The following is a 26644-nucleotide window of genomic DNA, read 5'->3' on the forward strand; positions in this document are numbered from 1 at the left end:
ACTGCCGAAAGGCCCAGATGACAAGGCGGAGATGCACAGGGAACTTCTCACTGGCCCTCTAAGGCTGACTCCCCCCCGACCCAGAGCCCCTCCATCAGGACCCCACTGGCTCTTCTCAGTGGGCTCCCACTCCCTCAGAGGGCCTTGTAGTGAGGAAGTGAACTGACTGCCGTGGGCCCCAGCTCCCAAGAAAAAACCCCTACACACAGACAGCCCCTTCATTTCTACTTCAGAGTTCACTTCTTTCTACTTCAGAATTCACAGAGCATTTTGACACTGGCCTAATCTGACCACAGCCTTTGTATTAGATAAAACAGATATTTTTAATCCTCATTTTAAAGGTGACGCAGTTAAGGGGTTTCCCTGAGGCTGCAGAGATAACCAGCAGTTGAGCCAGAATCAAGCCCTCATCGCCTGGCTCTGTGTCCAGGGCCTTTATGGCCTCTGCCTGCCTGCCTGCCTTCCCAGGAGGCTGCCCTGAGCACAGCCACCCTTGGGAATTTCCTCCCTTGGGGACCTGCCCTCTCCTAGGCTTTTCTCTAAATTCGAATCTTGTCTCCCTGATTCCACCCACTCTGGGGTAGTTTGAAATCACCCAGCTCACTGGCAGAGCCTTTGAGAACTCACCTGGGTGCAGGCTCTGAGACTCTAATGAAAGACCCTGCATATCAGGAAGTGCCCCCTCCTTCCAGGACCCTGCCATTCATTCTCTGAGAGGGTGAGCCAGGGACCTGTGTGATGATGTGCAGCTCAGCAGTAGGACCAGCTTTCAAGAGTCCTGGAGTCAGGTCTTAACTGGGACAAGATCAGGCTGTGGCTGAAAACAGCAGAAGTTCAGCTTGTTCTTCTGCTGCTTTTATTTATTTCTATTTATCTTAAAAAAAAAAAAAAAACCCACAAAGCTACAATTCTACCTGCTTCACCCTGGGAGCTCACCTATGGCCTTTTCACCTGGAAAAAGCCTTCTGTTCTTGCCAAGCCCCCTCCATCCCAGTCACTCATTTTTTCCACCACTCACTTGACCATGCACATATGGAGGGCAGGACCCTACCTTGCACTGGGCGGTCAGGAAAAGCATTCTGCAGGAGGTTGAATGTGAACTGACTTGGATCTTAGAGGGCCTGGAAGGTGGTCAGGTGAGGAAGGAGGGTGGGAGGGCTCTGTCTTGTGGAGGCAAGGTGGGCAGCAAATGCAGCATGCCGTCCACGTGTGTGTGGAGCAAAGAGAGGAGGAGGTCGGATTGGTGAGCAGGGCAAGCACCCCTTTTTAATATAAAGCCTTATAGGCCTGTTGCTCTAGGAGATGGCTGCTCTCTGCAGAGGACCTGGGGCACTGGGCTGCCCCTGTGCAGGCCACCCTGTCCATCACAGCGGATCTGATGGAGGGCCTGTGTCTGGACCAGTATGTCCAACAGATGGTGCCATCACAAAGATGCTCTGTGGCTGAAAGGTGGCCAGTGTGCCTGAGGACCTGAATTTTACACTATTTCATTTAAATTCATTTACGTTTAAATGACCACTGTTTTAACTAGTTTGGCTCTGGAGGTGAGCTGCCCAGACAGCTTCAGGGTCTCACGCTGCCTGACCTCACTGACTGCTGGCTGAGAGCAGCTGTGGCCAAGACCCTCATGTTCTAAAAGCTTTGTTGTGAAGCCTGAGCCATGGGAGGGGGCGTGTATCGCTCTCCAGCCCGAGACATTTTGCTTCACCTGTGAAAACAACATCCACTTGATGAATGGCCAGTGCCTGCACTTTGTGAAATTAAATTCTTGGCTTGGACAGAGCAGCATGGGGATAACCATGGCCGCACCCGTAACAGGGACAGGGCAGCAGGGCACTAGGCAGCAAAGGGCTCAGAATCCTGGCCCTGGCAGCTGCCACATGAGGGCAAGGCAGGCAGATAACTACGTCAGCAGATGCCCCAGGCATTGGCTGGAGAGGAGCAGGAAGGAAATCAAGAATGTTAGTGCAAGAAAGGAGCTATGCAGCAGGGAGGGATGGTACTCACGTCACCCATCGCAACCCAGACCCTGGCCCCTGGCACACTCACCCCCAGGAAAGTGTCTCTCCAGGGCACATTCACACCAGCTCTGACCTTCCCACTCCTCCTGCCTCAGACACAGGAGAATTTATGCGCCCCTGTTATTTCCAGCCCAGCTCTGCTCTCCATGGAAACCAATTCCCCTCCTGCTTCATTATTATTATTATTATCTTCATTAACGCTTGATAGAATGCAGTGTCCATTATGGCCATCCTGGGAACTCCTATAAAGTGCCATTCCCCAAACCCACCCTCCACCCCAGCCAAACTGCAGGTGATCCCGTCCTCGGCTGTGGAGCGGAGAGGCGGGGTGGGAGTTGGGGTGATGAGAGTGCCTCGTCCTTTATGCCTCTTCTCACACAGTAAAAATTACTGCCAACGATATATGGTCACGCCATAAACTCAGATCACCTCTGAGAACTTGCTTCATTACTACCCCCACTATATAGGCTGGCAGTTACTCTAAACCTGGCCTCCTCTCCTCCTTCTCCCTGCAAGGAGGTTTGCAGACCCCATGGGGGCTCTAAAGAGTGGCCTCTGGTCCCCGACTCTCACTCACAAGGCCTGGAAGGCCAGAGTCCACCGTGGCCCAATGGCCGTCCCCTGGGTGAATCTTCGGGAGATGCAGAGAATCTGAATGAACATTCAAGTCTCCCTGCCCACTTGTGCACCAGATTCACTCCTTGCTCATCCCAGAAACATCCATCTATGCTGTCCCACCCTATTCCTTTTTACCTGAACCTCCCTTTAAAGAAGTGGCAGTTAAGTTACTTGTGGCATCTCTGCGCACCCCCCTAAGTTGGAGCCAGAGGACCACCCCCACCACACCTGTGCCCTCTCAGAGGGTTGCGGCCTCTGACCCTCCTCTCCATTTGCAGTTAAAGAGTTGGGTTGTCCTGGAAAATGGGCCACCAGATGAACCTCAGAAACTCTGTGTGTGTGCATGTGTGTGCATGTATGTTCACACGTGTGTATGTGTGTGTTCACTGCCCACCTAAGGTCAATCCACCTTGGGATGGACCAAGGCCTTCCTTTTCTCCCATCTCACCCCTACCCTCAGTACCCAATAGAGGGGCCAAATGCTTGACCCTCACTTAGACAAAAGTAATGAGTTTATTTAGGGTGTCAGGCTGGTTTTGCTGCTGGACTGGGGCCTTGCCCCTTGCCCTGGATGGTTCTGGAATTGCCCGGAGACCTCCTGGAAGTCCCCTTGGCTCTGCTTGGTTTTCTCCACATAGACCCCAACTGTCATTGCCAAAACCCCCTCTGGGTGCACAGAGATGCCCGCCTGCGGTGGTTTCCTTTGAGCTCCACAGAATCTTGGATCTTCCCCACAGATTCTTTAAATGGATAGGGCAGGGGGTGGTGGGTGATTTCCGGGGATGTTCAGCTCGGATGCCCTTCTCCATCTTCCGTAGACGGGTCTTCAGGGTGGAAGGAGGAGTCGGGCGTCTCCCCAGTCCTCTGACTCACACCAGTCCCGAAAGGGAAAGCCCAGCCCACGATGAGGGGGCTGCCATGCAGTTTCGGGTCAGGAAGTCGGGTGGTAGGTTTGTGCCCAGGGAGTCTTCTCTGGATCTGAAGGTCCCGTGGTGCCCCCTGCCCACTGTGGACCCTCTCTGAGCCCGTTGCTCACAGTTGGGACTGTCACTGGTCACCCTGTCCTATTCTCACTCATACTCTCTCTTGGGTCACTGCGTTATTTCAATCTAGTGTTTGTTTTTTCTTTTTTCTTTTTCTTGAGTGTGTGCCTTGTCTCATAAACTAACCTGTCCATTTATACTTAAAAAGTGTTTTAAAATGTTTTTAAATCTCACATCTGTAGCCCCCAGGCCCTAAATCTCTATTTCTGAATATCTACAAGGAGTACCCACTCAACGGCCTCTTGACCCCCATCCTAGGCGACCTAACTTATCCTGTGTGAAAAGCAAGAGCTGCATGCAGAGTCCCGGTTTCTGCCACGTGAGCTCCCTTTCACCTCCCCCGCCCCCCCGCCAGGTTCAGCTTCAGTCTTTTCTGTGCATTTTTACTTTTCTCTTCAATTTCATCACCTTCCGATCGGACCCTGGTCTCCACAGTGGCCCTGCCTCTGCCCACACCATCCTGTCCCCACCATCACACGTTGGCAAGCTCTCCGTGCCCCAGAGCCTGGAGGGCTTCACCGCTTGAAGTCAGAGAATGGGTTTCTCACCCCCCATCAGCCAATGCAAATGTCTCCCCCATCCTTTTCCTCCTGCCTGCAGCTTGGGGTTTCACCATGCACTCGCTCAGCTTGTGGCTGGACGTCTTCACAAACTGCAGACTCCCAATCTCCAAGAGATCAGAAGCTCCCAGAAGACAGGCATGGTGTCACAGGCTTTCTGAACTGAGTTCAGGCTGTGGGCTGTCTGCCATCCCCATGGTTTCCTGTGTCTACCTGCTGGAGACCATACACGTTTTAGCCGAGGTCCTTCATGGGCCTTGCAGAGAAGATCATAGAATCCCATTGTTCCTGATGCCCATGAGAGGCAGGAGGGTCCAGACAGCAGTACAGAGAGTTGCCGAGGTGCTCCCGGGCTTGTCCTCCAGCCTGGCCTGCTCCCCACCCTGTAGACACACACACCCCTTGATGGACAGACACTCCCTGCTGTCCTGTACTATTCTGTTTTCAGTTCTGTCTCAGGTCTGAGCAATCCAGTGCCTACGGGTAGTAGGCCTCATGAGGGGCTCCCCACTCACGGACCGCTCCTCAAGGTTTCTGGGCAAGTCAGCTCTGACCCTGGCCCCAGCGGGCGAGGGAGTGGATGGTCACCCGAAGTCAGAGCAAGGGAGAACCGGCACCCTCAGTGGCCTGTCCCTGCCACCCTTCACCAGCCCCCTGGGCCACCTCCTCATCCTCGACCGCTGCCATCCAGGTTTGAATTCTGTCTCCAAGTTGGAAATGGTTCCAGCCATTCAGGACTAGAATTGGAGCCCTAGCAGGGGAAGAAGCCATTTGTAGCTCTTTTTTTTTTATGCTGCTGAGCAAAGCAGGGATCAGACTGAGCACAGCTGTCAGGAGGTGTTTGTGATAAATCAACACAGAGCCCAGGGTGGGAGGAAAGGGGAATGGACAGGGAGCCCAGGGTGCTGGGGACAAGGGCCAGGTACGGGCCTGATGCCAGCTCCTGAGTCCATAAGTTAAAATGAGCAGGGAATGGGGAGGGGTCGGGGAGAGGGGAGAGAAACAGAGAGACATAGAGAGAAGAGTCAGAGAGACAGAAAGATAGAGGGAGACAGAGACAGAGAGTCAGAGAGACAAAGAGAGAGAAGAGACAGAGAGGGAAGAGACAGAGATATACAGAAAGGCAGAGAGGAACAGAGAGGAAGAAAGAAAGAAAGAGAGAGAGAGGAAGATAAGGGGAAAGAGATGCAGTGAGAGAGAGACAGAGAGACAGGGATACAGAAGGGGGGTACAGGTTGCAACCCCTTTCATGGAGGAAAGAACTTTCAGAAGCCCCATTTAGATGCAGCCGATCATCTCCCAGCCTTGATAAGGGCACTGTCCATCATCAAGGAGTCGGGAAGAATGTTTTCTCTCCTCCGAAAGTATTTTCATTTTTTAAGAAGTTCTCATCCTGGCTCTTCTCATCGAGAAGCCCACGCTGGCCTCCCCAGGCATTGTGAGCCACAATGGTTTCACTCTCTTTTGTTCCAGAGACACAGAACTGTTTAATTCTCATCCTTTAGATCAATACCTGATGTCATGTCATCCAAAGCCATTATTTTTACACTAGGAGAAAAAAAAAAAAAAAGGAGACTGAGTACAGTCTAAAGAAGACAGAGAGAGGAGGCAAAATCCACTGCTTGGGAGGCTGCAAGCAAACATCCTGTTCAGAACCATCCAACCTTAGCATCACCCAACTGGCTCTGTCTGTCTCCTGGCTCTGGGACAAAGTGCCTGGAGCGGGGTCAGAATGAGAAGGAAAAAGATCCTTGGGAAAAGAATACGCCATGACCCCAGAAGGGTTTGTCTGGTAGCAAAGACCACCCCAACCATCAGCCCGCACGATGAGGATTCCACCAGGACCAAGGCCTCCACACCTCGCCTGACCCTCTCTCCCATCTCCCCACACCTCCGCCCTCCCTGCTCCCTGGAGCCTCCCCTCGACCTGCTGCACGCTCAGCCCTCACATCCTCAGAGGCGTCCTTTCTAGGACCTTTCCCCCTTCACTGCCACACATTGTCACCTCTCTCCCCTTTGACCTCCACGCCATCCCCTCCTATGAACTGCCATCCTGCTCCCTTCCCTACTCTCGTTTCCAGCTTCCCTGAACCCTGGGTGCCAGCTGGCTCCCCATCGCCATAGCCAGTGGCCCATCTCCAGTCCTGCCCTCTCTCTCTTTCCTGTCGCCTTTTACCTGTCATCACTCGGGCCATGAAATGGTCTCTTCCATCATCTTGTCCTGTTTCCACCCATCACTCCGTTCCCAGGTGCTCCTATCCTTTCCCTCACCTCCAGTGACTTCCTAAAGCACGACCTTTATCCCTGGGCATCTCCGCTGCTTCTGGCACTGTGCTTGGCATTTCGGAAGAGCATCCTCAGCGTTTAGATCCTGTTCCCATGGCTTGAACATCCTCAGTGCTCGCTCATTTCCTACAGGTGGGCCTCTTAACCTTTGGGGACCCAAGAGGCCACTCCCCAGAAAAAGGCACACCTGTGCACAGAACTAAATTTTGCAACCATTTCAGGAGGCTCATGGATCAATGGGAACCTATCTGTAAATCCCTCAGTGTAAGGGTCTGGAGGGCTAAGACAGTTCTCCAGGGAGGTATCACCCTCTGGCCCCAACACAACTTCCCAGCCTCAGTTTCCTCATCTGTAGAATGAGACCAGTGACAGAGTCACCTCAGAGGGTGTGTGTGAGCTTGAAGGTACACGTGTGTAAACCACATAGCTGTGCCCCACACAGACCCCGTGTCTCAGTCCTGACTGGTCACACCAACCCACCCTACACAGACACATTGGCGTCCCTCAATGGGCCTGGCTCCTTTCAACCAGGGAACCTCGGATGTTCCACTCTGTCTGCCTAGAATACACTCTGCTGGAGAACTCTCACTCGTCCTCCAAATCCCAGCGTAGATGTCACCTCCTCTCTGATGCCTTCCTGGCTTCCAAGGCTGTTGGCCAGCCCGTCCTCAAGGCTCCTCGAGTTATTGGTGCATCTGCCTGTGCACTGGAGGGCGGTATCCTGCTTCTGACCTCCCTGGTATTCGGGGCCCAGCACAGGGCAGGTGTCCAGTTTATGAACAAAGCAATGGGGATCTGTCTGTGACCAAGCGGAGGTGCCTAGGGCAAGAGTCTGGGGGAACTGCCGCATGTGACTTCTCTTTCACCTGGTGGGGGCCTAGATAAAAACTATTGGGTGTGCACCGTGTCCATTGTCAGAGGCACCGTTTATTGTTATTCACCTTAATATACACCTGGCCCTGGGCCAAGAACCACACTTGTGTTATCTCATTTGATCCTCACTCCAGCCCCCTCAGGAGACATTATCATCATCACCCAGTCTCACAGTGGAAGAGACTGGGGCTCCGAGAGGTTAAACACCACCCAGACTCTCAACCCTGATGCCAGACTCCCCTGCACTGCCTGTGTGTGCAGGCCCGCGTCTGCACTCCTGGGCAGTGCCCCAAGCCCTCCAGGCCTGGCCCCTGCCTCCCGCTCTGGTGTTACCTGCACTGATGCCGAGGACCCTGTGTGCTGTCCCCCGATGCCCCTTGCCTGTGTTCCTGGAAGCCCCTCCTTCTGTTTGCTCCCAGCCGTTCTTCCTCCAAGTTTCAGATTCCCCGAGCCTTCCCCGAGCGCCCCAGACCGTGCCAATCTCACTTCCCCTGAACTCCACGCTGCCTGCAGCACAAATCCGGAATGTAGATTCTCCAGTCTAGTATTGGGATTTTCCAGAAATTCCGCCCTGGTTCTTGTTATACTATTCAACCAGTTCTTACAGAAAAGGCAAGACTTGCTCTTTCTCCCATTTGCTGCTGATCTACCTGCCCCATATCGTAGTGACACCTGTCTCCTCATCACTGTTACCCATGAGTTCAGACAGCATCACCTGCACTCCTTCATTCTGCCCTGTAAAGCCCCCTCTGTTCTTTTAAATCCCAGTCACTCAGATGGAACAGCTGAAGTCCCGAAAGCTGATGCCTGCTGCCCAGCAGCCCGTGGAAACAGAAGAGTCAGGGCAAGGGGCCTCACGTCCCAGTGTCCTGGCTCACGGTGGCAGTCTTTTTTGTGGAGGTGAGCCCTCAGCGCCTTCCTCTCTCCTCTGAGTCAGCCCTTCAACTTTACCCGGGCACACAGAACAGTCTGGCCCTCGGGTGCACCCAGGTCTCTTATTCCCAGCCCAGTACCGCCAGAAACAGGCTCCCCAAGAGGCAGCTCATTCACCAGGACCTCCAGAGGGGCCAGACTCTCAACCAGGAAATGCACATCACAAATAACAATGGAGAGTTCTCCTGGGCTTTATTGGTGTCTGACCTTCAGGTGGCAATTAAAAAGGCGCAGCAAGAAAGTGAAGTGTTTCTATTTCAACAGTCCTGACTGTCACACTGCCGGGAAGAGCTGTGACAATCCCACCGCCTCCTGAGATCAGACTCAGGGCTAGAACTTTTCCAAGGAAAGACTGTGCTTACTTAGCCAAAAATATTAGTAACAGCTGGGACAGAGTCACAGGTGCTAACAAGCTTCCCTTCACATCCCTGGCACCATCAGTGTCTCTGGAACCCCTGCTTGGTGCTCAAGGTGCAGGATCCTAGACTGCCTCGCTGAATCAGGCCATCTGCACCCTTGTGTGTGAATTGCACGCGTAACTTCACTTGTTCCTGTGTGCACATGCATGTTTAAAAGAAAAATGCGTTCGTATGTCAGATTAAGAAGATGCACTTGTATTTACTGTACACTTTCTCTCTCTCTCTCTCTCACACACACATACATACACACACACACACACTTCTTACCCATAGCCTGCCTCTGAAAAGCAAAGAAACTGGTAAATATGTATATTCCTTGCTGCATGTTCACACTTCTCCTGATATTTTGCAATGGAGTGGAAGGAAGTGGGGTTTAATCTTGACTGGCCCAGCCATCCACTACAATGAAAGGAACAAGGACTAGGAAGTGGAAGGAAGTGGGGTTTTGTCTTGACTGGCCCAGTCATCCCCTACAATGAAAGGAACAAGGACGGGGAAGGTGGTTTTGTAACTATTCACAGTGCCGCAGTGAGCCGAGAATATTTATTAGAGTGTTGTCACGCTTATATTACTATAGTTTGTGAAATTTCTCTCCTTCTGTGGAATTTCAGGGAGATTGGGGTGAGATGGAGAACAGATCCTGTGAACAGCTGTTCCAGGACTGCATAACTCACCTCCCTTGAGCCCACCCCCACCATTATCACCCCTAGAACTTCATTTGTGTAAAAGGTGCTCACCATCTGCATCCATTTTTAGCAGTCTATACTCACAGAGAGGTCAAAATACAACACCTAGGAGTGGGAATTCATGAGTACAGACTTCACCTTCCTTTCTGGAACTAGAATCACTACATGGGTCCTCCAGTAGCTCAGTACCATGGAGGGAAATTTCCTGAGTAACAGGTGCTTTTCCCATGGACCTTGGATACAAAAACCCAGCTCTCTACAACTAGTACTGCTGCTTCTCCCCTCCTTCGCCCATTGGCTATTATGTGATTTTGGCTGTCTGGGTTCTGAAACCTTTGGAAAACCATTGGTCTGGGGCAGTGGTTCTCAAAGTGGGGTCTCACAGCCTGTGTTGGCCTGAAAGTCAGGGTCTGGGTCCAAATGTGGTCCTAATACCTGTGTGACCTCAGACAAGTCACTCACGTATTTTCCCCACCTTGAGCCACATTTTTTTTCATGAGTGAAATGATCAGATTGGGTTGGGTGGGCATGAGGGTTCTTTCAGACCTGTGTGAAAGAACAGGTTCCAGGCGCTGTTGAAATGCAGCAGTAACCAGGGGCAAACAGCAAGGGTGACGCAGAGGCTGTTTTACTGTCCCCCATACCCCCATACTGGCTCTCATCCCCCCAAACCCCCGATGTTAACCTTGAATACAGCAGAATCTGCATTGGGCTAGGCTGCTCTCCACAAGTCCAGCCTCCCAGAAATTAAATCTCAGACTTGTTTCTTTCCTTGTGGGGGCAGGCCGCAGCAAGCTGGGTCCCAATCCACCCCTGACGCTCTGATTTTTCGAGTAAAGATGACATGTGTTTCCCCTTAGGTCACCTCTGCTACACGGGGTAGGGTGACTTCACAGCATGTCCTGGCACATCTGAGAAGTGACCTCTCCTGGGTGATCAGAGGGAACCCACAAGATGATGAGCACATAGTCACTGGGGCTTCCCAACACAGGCCTGGCACTCAGAAGCCAGGAGACAGAAAAGCTTGCAGTTTTCCATGACGGCCTGAATTTATGAGATGAACAAAAAAAAAAAAAATAAGGAAAAGAAAAAGATGAAAACATCTGTACCGAACATCTGGATTCTATTGCTAACCATGAAAGCAAATTTCTCAGAGTCAGCATGTTGGAGAGGACTGGAAAAGGGTGTATTTATAAACAACTGCGATATTTAAATGGGAAAAAGATGCCCTAAACACCACAATTTCCTGCTTTAAACCTTTTCAGGATGGAGAGGCATTGAGTTCAGTTTTGAGTCACAGGGAGATAGTCATACCCACAAGTCAAGCTCTGGACACAAACTGGCACAATTACAGCCTCTGGGTTCTGGCAGTTGGTTCCCCCCAAAAAAAAGGTATTTGAAGAAAGGGTTAAACTCACCTCTGTGTATTTGTGGGTGTGCATTTATTAACTTGACGAGGAAGGTGTGCACACACATGTACATGGGTGGCTGGGTGGGCACAGTCATTCACACAAGTTCACGTGTGGGTGTGTGCAGAGTCATGTTCATAGGCATGTGTACACATGCATCTATGGGCCCGTACACAATTACACACAGGTATTTGCTTGTGCCAGTGTGTGCATATGTGTACATGCACAGAAATGTCCAAATAAAAAAGTTTATATATTTGCAGCCTACTTTTTTTTTTGCAGCTTCCTTTTTTTTTAACCTCCTCCTGCTTTCAGCAGTGAGACCCCCCCTCCACGCCTTCCCATCACGAATAACTCTGTCTCCAAGTTCTGCCCTCATCAGGTGTAACTAATGTGACTTAGGAGGCGTCATCCCTGGGCATCCGGAGATTGGAGCAAAGCGTCAGGGAGCAGAGTCAGGAGCTGGTGTGGACAATCCCCTCCGCCCTGCCCTCACTGCCTGTCCTGCGGGCCCACGAGCTGTGCACACAGAACATCAAGGATCCATTTTTCAGCCAGAGAAGCAGCTCCTGCTCCTCAGTGCATCGGCGACAGAGCCCTCTCCGGGTTCCGGGTTCTTCGCATAATAGTCTTAACAGGGAGAAGAGTCGTGGCGGGGGTCGGGGTGGGGGGCACCTGTCTGCTCTCATGAGCCATGCTTTCTGAAAATCCATAGCCAGGGCCATAGGAAAAACGATTTGCAGCCAGTGGCTCCTAATGTATGGAAATATCTCTATCAGTGGATGCAGGTGACATCCTAACACGAAAAGAGATGAGAGAAATGGAATCCATTTGGAAAATTTTACCTCTGGCCTCCCCGGGAGCTGGGGCAAGAGGGTGTCCTCAGTGGTCGGCCCCCTCCTCCGGGGTCCTGGCTAGCAGGCAGCTTTGCCAAACCTGTCACCTGGCATTAGAGGTGATGAAAACCGCACACTTCCTAACCCCGTCGTGCGGCTCGTGTTTAGGGCTCTTGCTTTATCAGTTTTTATTTCGTGTAATATTCATCACACTGGTTTATTTATGGGGCCCTCGTTGGGAAGTTATTTTTCAGGCTTGGTGAATAAAACATTAGCCTTTGCGGCTTGTCAGGGTGACTGCAGCTCCTCTGATGTCAAGCTGACGAACTGCCTTTTCTTTTTCCCAACGACTGCACTTTTAGAGAAATTTATTTGTATTTTGTTGGGCATTTGTTGTTCTTTTCTCTTTTGGCTGGTGGATGTTGGTCCAAGTCAGGTTCTTTTCTGTTCTGATGAAATGCTGGAACCTTCACTTGCTGAGAAAGGTAATATGTTGAGCAGGAGGGGCAAGAACTGAAGTCCTGGGCTGGAGGAAAAACACCCTGGGAATCCCACCCTTCAGCCTGCGTGAAGCTCCTCCAAAGCATATGCTGAGGAAAGAGGGACTTCTCAGTTTTATGGATAAAGGACCAGAGCCCTCCCCAGAGGAACCACAGGAACGCCAACCCAAATTCATGTGTAAGGCGCTGGGGACAGGGGTGTGTAGTCCAAAGTCCCGATGAGAGTCACAGAGAAAACAATCTCAGTATGTTTAAAGAAAAAAAGTAAACGTGGCTTTAAGCAAACTCCAAACAGGAAGATGCACATTGACAATAAAGAATCCTTATTGCTGTTTAGTTGTTAAACCGCGTCCGACTCCTTGCGACAGCATGGGCTGTAGCCCACCAGGCTCCTGGTTCATGGGGTTTCCGAGGCAAGAATACGGGCACGGGTTGCCATTTCTTCACCACCCAGGGATCGAACTCATGTCTCCTGCATTGGCAGTTGGATTCTTTACCACTGAGCCACCAGGGAAGCCCGCAATGAACACTGGGGTGAAAATATCCACTTTACAACAGGACTGGCATAGTAATTCTCCAGTAATATCTCTCAGTGCATGTAAAATGTGAATTACTTTACATGACTTTTCAAGTTTCATCATGAGGAAGGAAAGAAAGAAGGAAGAAAGAGGGAGTGAGGAAGAAAAGAAGGAAAAAAGAATCTGGCAAGGTAATGCTGTATTTCACATTAAATGGTGCCAAGTTTGTCTTTTTCTTTCTCTCCAGAAATCAAGAAAGTGGTTTAGAAGACTTCGATCAATAAAAACCCAGCCAGATACTGGTGATTCACTACAGCTTGTCTTTTGGCAAAGCCCTAGCCTGGCCATCTCTTAATTAAGGGAGACTAGACTATGGTCAACCTCACCAAGAGCACAGAAGTTTAGTGGTTCTTGGAAACTGGAGGAAGAAAATGTGCCTTAGCTTCTTGGACAAAATCACCATTAGACCAAGGATGTCTGCTTCCATCCTTGGTTTCTCCACAGGATCCAGGCTCACTGGACTGGATGCATGTGGATAATATAGGTTGACTTTTGTAGGGTTTGGGCTATACATATGCCAGGCAGTAATCAGCCCCATGACCCCACAAAATAGACATCATCAACCCATCTCACAGATGAGGAAGCTGAGGCTCGGAACAGTCACACAGAAGAGAAAGTAGAGAGGATCTGGACACAGAGCCTGCATTGCTAGCTAGTGGTAAGTTTTCCAGTGTTGGTGCTCTGAGCAGGACCAAGGAACTGATCCTCCTCCTCTCATTTTGGGTGGTGGTGTGAGATGCTGGAAGATGCCCCTGACCGATTCATTTCTATAGAGAAAGAAAACAATATAAATGGCAAATCAAACCTCCAAGAAGTTTTAAAAAATTAGTTTAGAGAGCTCTGCGGTCCACTTCAGAGGTGCGGGCACAAAATGAGGAAGCTCAGGCCCATCGGAACGCCATGCTCAGGGTCCTGAGACCAGCAGCCCCTCCTCCAGATTTCCAGAGCTCAGAGCCTAGTGGAGAAATGCACAAGCATTAAAAAAAAATTCCTTGAGTCTTACAATCTTCAGTTCAGTTCAGTTCAGTTCAGTCGCTCAGTCGTGTCTGACTTTTTGTGACCCCATGGACTGCAGCATGCCAGGCCTCCCTGTCCATCACCAGCTCCCAGAGATTACTCATGTCCATTGAGTCAGTGATGCTATCCAACCATCTCATCCTCCGTCGTCCCCTTCTCCTCTTACCTTCAATCTTTCCCAGGATCAGGTATTCTCAACTGGCTGGTTTGAGTCTGGGTAAATGAAAAACAACCCAAGTGCCAGTGGGTGTATGCTTAGAAGGGTCTACCACACCCAGCACCTTTCAAACAAGCTCCAGCGACTCCTGTCTCAAAGCATCAATAAAGCAAGGATGACTAAGAATCCATCAACTCCCCACCCTCATCTTTTGGAGTTGCTGCCCTCTGTCTATTCTCCTCCTTAGCCCAGTGTCCCAGTGATTTGTCTACACAGGATTTATCCACTTTATCACCTTCCATTCAACTCTTCAACCCACTCCAATCTGACTTCTGTCCTCACGATTCACTCCATCAAAACACTCTCGCCAAAGTCACCTTGACATCCTGATTGTGAAATGTTGATGTCATGGTCATTTGCTGTCCTCAGATACTATTTGACCCACCCCCACTCTCCTTCTGGAACAATTTCTACTTTTGGTTTTGAGACATGATGCTGGTTGTACTGGGTTTCCCGGGTGGTGCTGGCAGTAAAGAGCCCTCCTGCTAATGCAGCAGACCTAAGAGATGCAGGTTCGATCCCGGGGTAGGGAAGATCTGGAGGAGGGCCGGCAGCCCACTCCAGTATTCTTGCCTGGAAAATCCCATGGACAGAGGAGCCTGGCAGGCTACAGTCCATAGGGTCGCAAAGAGTTGGACGCGACTGAAGCAACTTAGCTTGCACTCACGCTGGTTGTTGTATATTTCCTTTTGTATAAAATTATTGTCTTCTGCCTTTTTCTCTAAGGGAATGATTTGTATTGGTTCTTTGAATGTTCTTGATACTAATCTTTTGTCAGTTATACGGACAGCGAATATTTTCTTCTAACTTGTAACTGTTACTTTCACTTTTTAAAAACTACTCAATATATTGACTTTTAAAAATATATTGATTTTTAAAAGCTCTTAATTCCCCCCCTGTTTTTAACATACTCAAATCTGTCAGTCTTTTTTTATATTCACTTCTTGTGTCTTGTTTAAGACCTTTTCCCCTAACCTAACCCAAGATCCACCTGTATATTCCTCTAGATTTTTGACATTTAATTTCTTTATTTAACCTGAGTTGATTTTCAAAATATGATGTGAGGTAGGGATCCAGTCTCATAATTTTTATAGTGTAATGACACTGTTTTTTTTTCCAACTCATCTCATTAAATACCCCTTTCTTTAGCCAGTGATTTGAAATGCTATGCCTATCATAAACCAATTCCATGCATCTATTTCTGGGAGTTTGGGGAATTGGTCAATCTTTGTGACAACCTCACATAGTATTAATTACTATAATTTTGTACAGTAATGATCCTTGATACCTGGTAGGGAAAGTACCCACCCTGTGCTCTTCTCTTTAGAAGGGTACTTACTGGCTATTCTTGGTCCCTTACTTTGCTATATAATCATCTTGTCAAGTTCTATGAAAAGCTCTGTTTGGATATTGACCAGAATTGCTTTGGCTATAGTCAGTATAGATCAATATGGGGAAAATGATATTTTAATGATATAAAATCTTTCTTTCCTTTATTAGAGCTCCTTTACTTATACTTAGTAAAGGTTTGTAATTTTAACCTGCATGTCTTAAACATTTAAAAATTTATTTTTTAATAAAAATAAACTTATTTTTATTTATAAATTCCATTGACATTTTCTAATACTATTATAAGTGATATTTTCTCCTTAACTTTTTTGGGGTTTCTTTTGCTGCTGGTATATAGAATATAACTTATTTTTGTATACTAATTTTATGTCAGCCAACTTGCTGAGCTCCCCAATGTCTAAGGTTTTCTATGTAAACAATCATACCATCTGAAAATAATAACAATTTCTCCTTCCTTTCTAACGCTTATATAGCTCTAGTTTCTTTTTCTTCATTTATTGCACTATCTTGGACAATGTGTAATGGGAAATTTTGTTATGATTTCACATTTGAATGACAATTTGGCTGCACATAAAAGACTATGTTCTAAGTTCTTTTTCTTCTGTACTTTGAAAATATCACCCTATTGTCTTCTTTTATCTGGTGTTGCTGTTGAAAATCCTGAAATCCCTATGACTCTGGTTCTTTGTATGTGATTGTTTCTTCCTCTGGAAATCTTCAGAACTTTATCTTTTTTAGTCTTATATTTCACTGTAAGTGTGTAGATTTGATTCCCCCCCCCCTTATCTTTCTATTTTGGCAATATAATAAGACCTTTTCAATCTGGGACTATTCATCCATTGTTTTTAATCTCAGAGATTTTATCTTCACGTTTTCCTCAAATATATCCTCTGCTAAATTTTTCTTTTTCTTTTTTTTGGTGCGACTTCTATTACTCAGATGTTAGTACTTTAGCTTCTTTCTTTCTTGGGTTACAGCTTTTAAAAAGCATTTTCTTTGTGCTTTTCTTATTTTTTTTTTTTCCTGAGCAGATATATCAAACTTCTCCTTCAATTCACCAGTTCATTCTTCAGCTGTATTTAGTATTTATCCCTTGCACTGCTCTTTATTTTAACTAATACATTTCAAGACTTAACATTTCTGCTTGGTCACTTTATTTATTTTCTTGTTCTTGTTTCACTTTGCTTATAATGTTTCCTCTCTCTTTTAGTATGCTTATGAAGCTGAATTTTAAAATTGGTCTCTCTGTTCTAGTATGTCTGCTCCTGATGGAAACTGGAATAATCTATAACACAGTTTGTTATCCTTTTTTTTTTTTTTTTAAATGCATGTGCTTCTCAAATGTCTTATTATTTTGCCTGTGAGCTCATTTCCCTCTGGTGGAAATCTGCTACTCTGCCCTGCAATGCATCTGGAGAAAGGCCAGCCCAGGGAGCCCATGTGACCTCAGGGCTGGGGGTGGATGCTCTATCACTGGAGAGACTCCAGAAGATCATATCCATCACCCTTCACTCCACCAGACTCCCCTTGAGGTCAGAGCTCACCTTTCCCCCTCCAGAGAGAAGCAGCATTAGGAAGAGCCCCTCCTCCACCCCCATGCCACTTAGCTTGCACTAGTATGATCTCCAGGTAGCCTGCAAGGAGAGTGGTGGGAAGTGACTGATGAGGTCAGGTGGCCCACATCTGTTTTGCTTGGCTCCCCGTGGGCACAGGGCTCTCTGCTGCTCTGATGTTAGGCCACCTACCCCTGAACTCTGCATGGCTACAGGTGTGGGGTGTGACTGCAGGTGTGGAGCGGGCCCTGTTTGTCCCAAGGCAATGGTAGCAGGAACTGGGACAAGCTAGAACAGATCTCCCAGAGTCCCCTTCATTCTGCGTTCTCCCACAGCTGTGCTCAGCCACCTCCTGTCCCAGTCAAAACCACAGCCTCACACACATCCGTTTGAAACCCATCTAACCCCCATCTCATCAGTTTCCCACTGTTGTCCCACAGGGGTGATTTTGGCACAAGGAGCCAGTGGTCTTTCTAGTTAAGCCTCAGAAGCCACCCCAGGCTTCAAAGGTGACGTGTCCCAAGTAGAACCCTTGACCTCCCCACTGTCCAGGAACTTCTGCCCCTCCCTCCTGTCCTCATGCAGGTAAACAAGCCCTCCAGGCACTTGACTGGTCACCACAAATGGAAAGTCTGCCTCCCCTGGTCCCTCTTCTTCTTCCCCTGCATACAATTCACTGGCAAGTCTGGCAGCTTCTGCCTCCAAAATGTCCCATTGTGCGGTCCATCATTGCTCCAGCACCTGAGGCTTCATCCTCCCTGCCCTGGCTGCTGCATGTTTCCTGACTTCAGTCTTTGCTTCCCCCTCGCCTCTTCCAACGATGCTCGCAAGGTGGCCAGCCTGATCTTTTAATCCGCAGGCCCAGCCCTGTTCCCTGCTCAGCTCTTACACATGCCTTCAAGGCACTGGGGGCTGCAGGGCCAGGCACGGTCCCGGCCACATCCCCTGCTGCCCATCTCACATGGTTCTCACCTCCCCATCCATCCCCCCACCACACAGCCCAGGTGCAGTCATTTCGTATCCCTGGGGGACATGTCCCTGCGCCATCATCGGTGTAGAGGGAACCACACATGCCGGCAGCCTTGGCCTCCAGCTTCCAGATGGGAGGAGCAACAGAGGCACAGGTCTGGGGAGCTGGTAGAGATAGGGCATCATGCCCTGTCTGCGGCATTGCCCTGGAAACGGCATCTTATCTTTCCAACCCAGTTTCACCACATAGTCTCTCCTGCTCGGCATTTCTGATGGGTTACTGGCTCCGGTGACCCTTACATCTACCCACTGCCTCTGCAATCCTGGGGTTTGAGGTGGTGTCTTATTGTCCGTGTGTGTGTTTAGTAAGCTTCATTTTTAGAGCTATTCTAGGCACGCAGCAAAACTGAGCAGAAGGTACAGAGATTTCCCATATAGCTCTTGCTTTCTGTCCCTACACACAGCCTCCCCTATTATGAACACCCAGCACCAACAAGGGGCATTTGTTAGAATCAGTGAAACCTACACTGACTTAGGAAGACAGGGATAGAGGAAAGAGAGGCCAGTGTGCGGAGGCCGTGGGAAGACAAGGGAAAGAAACGTAGCAAATCAGAGAGCAAATTCAGAGCAAGCACATTCCAGTCGCCTCTGCTTCTGGCCTGCGAGGACAGGACTCCCCCAGGACACTTCTCCCACGGGTGAGCAAGGGCATGATGTTCAGGAACCTTGTCCCCTTCCCTCCCCTCACGTGGGGTTAATTTCCACATTGCACTGTTAATCGTTACATTATTTTTAGTTCCATAGCACTGAAAGTAGCTTGACACGCTCTGCATTTTTGCAAGGTATCCGTGATCCTTCGAAAGTAAAATTAAAGGATATAATTAGCTCATTTAATAGAGAATTGCACCGGGTTCACCGTCACCTACTGGCCCGCTCCCCTCCCCTGCGGCACGGTTGTTAATGGGTGTTACTGCTAACAGCCCGCCCCTTTGATGAAGGCTCTCCCCACCAGCCTCGCCTCTTTGTGTCCCCAGATGAGGTCATTCCACTTCACAGATTCCACCTCCTCACACACTTCCACGAGGTTTAAAGCAGGATCCCAAGAAGGACGTGGCATATTCTTCAGGTGGAGATGTACAGAGTAATGACCCAGGAAACATGGGGTAGGGGGCAGAGATGTGTGGGCAGCAGAGGGAAGTGCCCCCTCCCTGGTTTGGAGCTGACTCTTCCCAGTAACAGAGTGGCCCCGGGAGGGAAGACAGGAGGGGCTGGACTCTGAACCAGCGCGTGCAATTCTTCAGATGCCTCGAGCCCTTTGGAAAGGTATGTTGTTTGCCAGGTGGGCTGAGTTCTGTTCACAGACCCCCAGGCAGGAATCCTGTTGACTTTATCAGGCAAGTGTTTCCTCTCTGCTTGGGGTGCCCACCCGCCTTGCTCTGTGGTCATGTGGAAACCCAGGAGCCCAGTGACTGCCGAGAAGGCTGCTTTCCAGGTCCTCCTGGTTGGGGAGCCATGGGCTCCTGGACTACTGATTTCAACTCAAGATGAGAACTGAAGAGCTGAATGTGCCCCAAGTCCATTGATGAACTGTTTTCTTATTATTACATTTCTTATAAGTGCAAGGAAAATTCCATCTCTGCTAAATGTCTGACAGAAGGCAGAACAAAATTATGTAATACATGATTCAGGTGATTTTCTGTAGTGGGACATCTTGGCTTGCTCCCAGCTCCAAACATTACTGAGTCTTTATAAACTTCTCCCTTCCACCCTCAACTTGAGTGTGAACTTGGGGATAGAGCTTTGGGGCATTCTACCCCAACTGAAGGAGAAAATCAAGCACCTTTGGTTCTTGACTTTCTGCTAGAACTTGAACAAGAGACCTGCCCCAACTGTGGTCCAAATGTTTCTGTGTGAAACTGAGAGATGTATTCTTCTAGAAACAGGAGATGCTAGCAGATCCATGGACTGAGCGGGAACAAGGTGAGTGTCCTGGTGACCCCACTTGGGCACTGCTGAGGGGCACCTCTCACAGGACACATGCTTGTCCACTTTGAAAGGGTGAAATTTCTATTATTTTCATGCCACTGTGAAAAGACATAGCGGCGGGTTTGAACAACCATTCAGAAAAAATCAGTTTGTTTCCTGGAATGGGATCAGAGACAAAAATTAGAAAACCGAAGTTAAAAAAAAGTAAAAATTGGTCAGGAATCACAGTGTAAAGTCAGTTCTCTCTGCTCAGATAGAAAGTGTTGCAAGGGCAGCCCAAGTCCCTTTCAGCCAGGCCCCCCAGGCCTGAGCCCCAGGCCTGGGGCAGCTCCCCTCCCCTCCTCACCAAGCTGCCATCTGGCTAAGGGGGCTCCCAACTGCACACAGATGAGTCCCCCTCAGCTACTTGCCTCTTGCTATTTTCTAAAGTGTTCACCTGAGCATGCAAAACAGAAACTTGGCAACTACATCTTGGGAGCAGGTTCTCCCCTCAGTGACATTCTCGTTCTGGACCAGCCCCACCTTGGCCCCAGGCCCCAGACACTTCCCGGTCAGCCAGTCACAAACACATCCTCCCCAGGTGCTATAGCTGCTGCTCTGGAAAACATGTGTGCACATCTCCTAAAATGCGAATGCAAGCAGGCTATAAATATATGTACTGGTTTGTGTCTTTCAGGCGGCGCTGGTCTGAGTGCATCTGTCAACGCATCATTTAATCTTCTCAACAACTTTATTTTATGAGTGAGGAAATCAAGACTCTGATAGATTAGGTGGACTTAATTTACCCTAAATTTACCTCTTAAAGATGATCCCAAGAGGCCCAGGGCAAGAGGGGAGGGGTGGCTTGGCTGATTGACAGTACCGGCCCGCTAGGGCGGCCAGATTTAGCAAATAGAAAAGCAAGATGCCCAATTACATTTGAATTTTTTTCAAGTTATTTTTAGTATAACTATTTGTATAAGTATGTCCCAAATATTACATAGGACATATTTACATTAAAAACTTATTCATTGTTTATCTGAAATTCAAACTCAACTAGGCATCCTGTATTTTATCTCCTATCTACTTACTCCACGTGTTCCGTCGCTCTGTCATGTCCGACTCTTTGCAGCCCCATGAACTGTAGCCTGCCAGGCTCCTCTGTCTATGGGATTCTCCAGGTAAGAATACCTGGAGTGGGTTGCCACTCCCTCCTTCAGGGGATCTTCCCAATTCAGGGAACTAACCCACTCTCCTACGTCTCCTGCATTGGCAGGCATATTGTTTACCACTAGCACTACCTGGGAAGCCTAGCTTTCCCCATCCTCCCCCCTAAATTCCAAAGAGCACATTTTTGTTGATGGTGAGGAGTTAACCCTTGCTGGGTGCTAAACTCTACACCCTCGTGGCTCAGATGGTAAGAATCTGTCTGCAATATAGGGGACCTGGGTTTGGGAAGATCCCCTGGAGAAGGGAATGGCTACCCACTCCAGTATTCTTGCCTAGAGAAACCCATGGACAGAGGAGCCCGGGGGCTATAGTCCACGGGATTGCAAAGAGTCAGACACAATTGAGTGACTAACACACACACATAAACTCTACACAGGCAAGACAGTTATATTTGAATAGTCTGGCCAACATTTTTTGACAGAGAGGGGGAAAAAGCAACCTCTCTATCCAGACAAGGCTGGTCCAACAAGACTGGGCTGAAGCAGGACCAGTTCTGCCACATCCAAACGTCTACTACATCTGGTTCGTCGGATCATTTTTATGTCTTTTTTTTCTTTCATGTTGGCAGCCAGTGCCTAGGTGACTTGGACTTTCTGAACTTAATGCAGCTTAACTGATAAACCATTTAAAGCATGCTAAGCTAAAAAAGCAAAATATTTAAGGCTACTGGGTATTTCAAAGGGGCATGTAGACACACGTTCAAAAGCCCTAAGAACTATGTAAATACTAAAACAACTCAACAAGGAGCTTCCCTGGTGGTCCAGTGGTTAAGAATCCGCCTTGCCATGCCAGGACACGGCTTTGATCCCTGGTCCAGGAAGATCCCACATGCCTCAGGGCAACTAAGCTTGTGTGCCACAACTACTGAAGACTGAGGGCCTAGAGCCCGTGCTACGCAACAAGAGAAGCTGCTGCCATGACAAGCCCATGCACTGCAACTAGAGAAAGCCCGCGAGCGGCAGCAGAGACAAAGCACTGCCAATAAACAAATTAAAGAAAAAAATTCAACAAGAGCAAAACAAGGATGACCACAGTGAACTTGGAAGCTAAGAGAATGGCTGGTCAGCCTCAGCTGGCAGAGAACCCTAAGACTGTCTGGGAGCACGGGTCGGATGGCCACCTGAACCTCACTAGCCCAGTCCAGTGCCAAGCCCTGGGGCTTCCTCCTCAGCCAGGTTCTACAAGGGTGCTGGACCAGGATGTGAACAGTTCTCTTGATTCTGCACCTTCACTGAACTAAAACCCATGCAACCAGCTTCAGAGATGATGAAATGGGAACAGCTCTCACCACTGCCAGAGGAGGGGTTCCTGGCTTGGACTCAAAACCCCTATTACAAAATCAAACCATTACAAAATCACAGGGAAAAGCCAGGAGATTTCCCTCCACCATCTGCTAATTTATAGGGTTATTGGTGTCAGCAATTTAGGAGAAGTTAAATTATATCACAGCCCCACTCAGAACTCTGCCGTGGAAGCTCAGAAATGTAATCACAAATTTTAATTGAGAAAAATTTCTCTGGATCAAATTCCTTGTGTGTGTGTATGGGTGTTTAAGAATCAGATTAAATTATGTGTGTTGAGGGTGGGGGAGGGGAGTGGCAATGAGTTTTAAATTAGTTGTGATAAAATTGAGGTATGATTGTAAACCGATTTGTGTATTGTGTATTGTGAGCAATTACTGGGAGCAGACGGCTTGTCTGGGTTGTTCCCACTGAACATCAGCCTTTGGTCAGAGGGGTTCATTTCTCAGTGAAGGGAAGGCAATGGGTAGAATACCTCCCCAAATTAGAAAAGACCCATATTTGAGTCCTAAGGTTCAGAAGAGGGTGACTGACAGCCTTCCCCCAACCCACCATCCGGACCCACCCCCACGGACAGCAGTCTTTCCCACACAGTTGACCACCTCCACCTTTCCTTGTCCCCGAGTGACACTTTCAGCCTCTACCCTGACCCACCTGCCAGTGGGGTGGTCCACGATGAGGCGGTTGGATGGCATCACCGACTCAACGAACGTGAGTTTGAGCAAACCCTGGGAGATGGCGAAGGACAGGGAGGCCTGGAGTGCTGCAGTCCATGGGGTTGCAAAGAGTCGGCCACGGCTTAGTGACTGAACAGCAGCAACGTGACGGTAATGGAGGGAGGGGCTTGGCCACCCCACAGCTCCATTCAGCTCACGCGGGCTGATTTTCCCCTCTGCCTTCCACCTGCAGACATGTTCACCTCCTTCCCGATCAGACATCTCTAAGGCGGTTAGAAGACTCCCCGTCAGGACACGGGGCTGTGGGGGTCCCCAGGCCCTCCCTCCAAGCCCCACGGTCCCATCTCCCACCCCCAGAGCCCACATGTCCTCTGGGCTCCAGTCCTGTGGTGCAGGGCAGACAGCCCTGCCACCTGCTGGGAGGGGGGCTTCTGTCCGGTGTGATTCCTTCCTCTCCTCCTCCCGACTTCCCGTCTCTTTCATCCTGCCCCCCTGCCACCCTTTCCTGCATTTCCTGTACTTGGGGCCAAGGCCAAGTGTGTGTGCACACGTGCGTGCTCATCGGCAGGTGAAGCTGCGTGCACTTGCTTATTTATCTCAAGAAGCAGAGGAAGTTGAGGTGTTGCTGGTTCTTACCATTTCATCTTGATTTAGTCATTTTTATATGGCTCGCAAGGCACATGCAGATTTCTGTTTCTTTATTTGTTCATTAAAACTTCAATAAAAATGTTATAAAAATGTCTTATTTTGGTAGTTAATTGCCGTTTCCATTTTAATATGCATGTAGCGTCTTCTCTCCTCTGAGATTCCCCAAGCCTCTCTAAATATTACAGCTGCCGCAGAAGACTGTTCCCAGCCTCTGCGGATCGACTCCATCATCAGAGCCCCGAAGTGGGCCTGACACATCGCCCCCTTCCACAGGACCTGCTCCATCACCCACTGGCTCTTCAGGCCAATTGGGCTGCGGCTAACAGTTCCCATCCTACACACTTGGGGGTCTTGCAGCCCAAGGTGGAGCCGCCCAGGGAACCTTCTTGGGTTCTCAGATATTCTCTCACCTTCGGGAAAACACACCTCACCCTCTGCGTTTTTCTGAAGCGAAAATTGTCAGCTCATCACCTGTTTAAACGACGCGCTCCAGGACTTGGCCAAGATCCCCAGCCCTGAGTCCGATGAGGACAGGGGGGAAGGCAGCATCTCCGAGAGCCAAACAGGCCCCGTGCTCCCAGCACTGGGAGAGGAGGATGGCCACCAGGGCGCAGGGAGGGGCGGGTGTGGGCAGCACCCGCAGTGGACCCAGAGCTGGGCTCCAAAGGACGGTGCCAGGCGGTGGGCGAGCAAGCCAATGCCAGCTGGATGTTCGAGGGGGGACGGGAGCCTTGGATGCTTTGCGTGCAGAGGTGCCCAGAGGCCACTTTTCCAGGCTTGAAATACCTGATACGGCTAGATTAAGAGCATCAGCCTGCTGGGCGATGCTCCTGGGACTGAGCCAGCTGCTGGCACCACATCCCCTGACACGAAGACAAGGAGACTCTGAGACGCTCTGTCACCTGCCCAAGGCCACCGAGCTGGTGTTGGTGGCCCCAGTGTATGAGCGTGTGTGTGTGTGTGTGTGCATGCTCAGTCGTGTCTGTCTCTTGGCGGCGCTGTGGACTGTAGCCAGCCAGGTGTGGACTGTAGCCAGCCAGGGTCCTCTGTCCATGGAATTTTCCAGGCAAGAATTCTGGAGTGGGGTGCTATTCTCTTCTCCAAGGGATCTTCCCGACCCAGGGATCAAATCTGCATCCCTTATGTCTCCTGAATTGGCAGGTGGATTATTTACCACTAGTGTCACCTGGGAAGCCTGCAGTGTATGGAATAGAGGCCTGAATGCCCCCTCCATGTCCCATTAGCTCAGAGGAGTTAATGCACAAGCATCAGAGAACCCTCAGGCCTGCCCGTGGGCATGGAAACGCTTCTACCCTCAGACCCCACGGAGCACAGGGGCCCGCTGGAGAGGGCCGCGCACCGCAGGTATCCACAGGGCAGAGTCTTGTCCGCACTCACAGTAGATTGAGAACTGAGTGTGATTAAAAACGCAGAGGGGTGAAGCTCATCCAGACTGTGGGGTCATCGGCAGAGACGAGAAGTCAGGTATCAGCAGCTCCTGCCTCCAAGGAGACTTCTTGTCCTTCTGAGAGTGACCAATGGTCCTGTGGTCCAAAGAAGGGTGAGGGGCATTTGGTTTGATGTGCTGAGAACTGAGGGACTCTTGAAAGGGCAGAGACTCCTAGGATACTCGAGGGTATGCAAGGATTTCTGTGATGCGCAAGAAGACAAGGTCTGTCCTCAGCAAGGGGACAGGCAAGGTGACCTCAGCCAGGCTCTCCAAGACTGATGCCTCTGGAAGGTTGATCCTACCAACTGCCCAACCCCTTCTTCAAGGCTCTTCTGTCTGCTACCTTTCTGAGATCTCCTGGAAGCCCCACAGGAGTCTCGAACCCAGGGTGTTCAGACTAGGGCTCCATCTCCCCTGCTCCTGCCCAGGCTCCCCCAGCAGTGCCCATAAACAGCGCCCCCCACTCACCAGTGGCCCAAGCCAAAACCCTGGGGGTCTTCACGTTCTTGGTGCCATCGGGTGATCTCAGAGCCCCTAGCCCTGGCCACACTGTCTTCAGCCAGTGCCCACCCAGCCATCTGGGTCCACTTTCGAAAGGTCATCAGGTCCCAGCACAGTGGCTCCCATGGCCCCGAACTCCCCACACACCTCCCCAGCACCCACTCTGTTTTGGCCGCTCTGCACACCAACTTGGCCCTGGCCATTCCCGCTGCCCTGGTGCACACTTCCAGCAAGTTTCACATGGCTGCTCCTCCTCCAGGCCCCAGCTCAGACACCACAGCCTCAGAAAGTCCATCCCCTAGGAAGTGGCCCCAGCCCCCCAACCCTCTCAGATCCTTGGGACAGCATGTGATCTCTGGGGTCTTTCATTCGTTTGTTTAAATGGCCGCATGTCTAGAGGTGGGCTCTAGGAGAGCAGGGATGGTCTTCTCTGCTCCATGACATGCCTGGTGCAGGCCTGGCACAAAATCAGCACCCATTACCTACGGGCTGATGGGAGGAATAAATCCCAGCTCTCCAGATCCTGTCTGGGCAGCTGTTGGCCCAAAGCTAGGGACAGCTGCCCAGGACTGGGGGGCAGACACACCCTGTACCGGGCCAGGGTGGCTGGACTGCGTGGAGCTGGAGTGAGGACCTGGGGAGGTCTGGAGGGCAAGGAACAGAAGCAGGATTATAAACAGAAAATAAGAGAACACAAGATCCCATCAGTCCTGGCTGTGTTCAGCAGACCTGGGGGTGGGGAGGCTGGTTTCTTGATCTTTGCTGAGCCCAGATGAAGCCCAGTTACCCCAAATGCGTAAATTTCTGATCTGGACACACAGCGTTTATGGGGAAAAAAAAATCTTAGTTCCCTGTTCTTTTTAACTCCTTGTAAAGAATCACTTTGGTTTTTTTCCAGTTTCCTTCTCTGCCAAACAAAATACTCGCTCCAACAGAACTGAAAGGAACAACTGTAACTATGGGGAAAATACAGCACCCTCTCTGACGTTAAGGAAGACAACAAA

General features: G+C 49.8%; 1 protein-coding gene and 1 long non-coding RNA gene across 5 annotated transcripts in view; one reads left to right on the forward strand and one right to left on the reverse strand.

The window, feature by feature from the left end:
- Positions 1-26644, reverse strand: part of RBFOX3 (RNA binding fox-1 homolog 3) — a 430522-nt gene that overhangs the window by 210407 nt on the left and 193471 nt on the right. The gene's annotated exons all lie outside the window — the stretch shown is intronic.
- On the forward strand, positions 18941-23783 carry LOC122438033. Its single transcript, XR_006268430.1, has 2 exons — positions 18941-19191; positions 20531-23783. It is a non-coding gene; the product is annotated as an uncharacterized LOC122438033 (long non-coding RNA).

The sequence above is a fragment of the Cervus canadensis genome, chromosome 1, assembly GCF_019320065.1.
Source record: "Cervus canadensis isolate Bull #8, Minnesota chromosome 1, ASM1932006v1, whole genome shotgun sequence".
Lineage (NCBI taxonomy): Eukaryota > Metazoa > Chordata > Mammalia > Artiodactyla > Cervidae > Cervus > Cervus canadensis.